Source organism: Xyrauchen texanus, chromosome 10 (genome assembly GCF_025860055.1).
Source record: "Xyrauchen texanus isolate HMW12.3.18 chromosome 10, RBS_HiC_50CHRs, whole genome shotgun sequence".
NCBI lineage: Eukaryota > Metazoa > Chordata > Actinopteri > Cypriniformes > Catostomidae > Xyrauchen > Xyrauchen texanus.
Window position 1 is genome coordinate 4,443,216 of NC_068285.1, and position 1,035 is coordinate 4,444,250.

The following is a 1,035-nucleotide window of genomic DNA, read 5'->3' on the forward strand; positions in this document are numbered from 1 at the left end:
AGACAGGCTAGGGAAGTGTCTAAGCAGTTTGTGTTTTGTTTTCGCTGAAGATAGATTTGAGTATCATCTGCATAACAGTGGAAGGAATTGTCATCTTTCTTAAAACCGTGTCTAATGGGAGCATGTAAAGTGAAAATAAAATCGGGCCCAGGATAGAGCCCTGTGGAATTCCACAAGTAAATGGGGCGACACTAGATGAGAATTCAGCAATATTCACTAAGAATCTTCTGTTCTTAAAATAGGACTGGAACCACTTCAAAGCATTAGCTTGGATACACAATGTCCTAAACACGAGAGCAGAACAATGTGGTCAATTGTGTCAAAGGCAGCACTAGATCGAGGAGCACAAGCATTGAAACATGACTCGAGTCAACAGTACATCATTTAACACCTTAACCAGTGCTGGTGTCTCCTGAAGCCTGATTGAAACATTTCACATATCTCATGATTTCCTTCTAACTTACTATCCTTAATAACATGACAAAAGAGCTACAATAAGAAAGAGATATACTGAGACTGGGCAGCCTTGCTGAATTCCTCTTTCTAAAACAAATCTCTGTGCTGCACCATGTCCTGATTTCACTCCAGCATACAGAGTCTTGATAGCATTACAAAAGTACAGCCCAAAAACAGCTTTTGTGTTAAAGGAGATAGAGGCACTGAAACCAACGTCATTCAATAGATCGACAAAGTTATCGATGAACTTCACTGAATCATGACTTAATCGTCTGGAGTCGAGCTGATTACTTTGAGGATTTTTGGTGATTCATTTATTTCTATTTTCTCACGTTACGCCCCAAATATTACATTTGTTTTTCTTCCTCACTGCTCCTCTCAAATGCTGTATCGTCCAGGATAATACAAGTTTTATGGGCTTTTAAAGGCATCATAAGAGTTGTTACAGTATTGGGAATACTCCTGTGAGCAGATCAGATTTGATCCTGTAGAGGCTCGTATAGAAATGTTTGAATTTCATTGTGTATTTATTGCAGATCTTCTGTTTTTCTGTGACTCCAGTTGAAGACAGAGAACTTA

General features: G+C 38.8%; 1 protein-coding gene across 1 annotated transcript in view; it reads right to left on the reverse strand.

Annotated features, from left to right (window-relative positions):
- Positions 1-936: 936 nt before the first annotated feature.
- Positions 937-1,035, reverse strand: part of LOC127650385 (NACHT, LRR and PYD domains-containing protein 3-like) — a 215,281-nt gene continuing 215,182 nt past the window's right edge. The window contains exon 14 of the mRNA XM_052135783.1: positions 937-1,035. This exon is cut by the window's right edge and continues 1,729 nt beyond it. The gene's annotated coding sequence lies outside the window, so the exon portion shown is untranslated.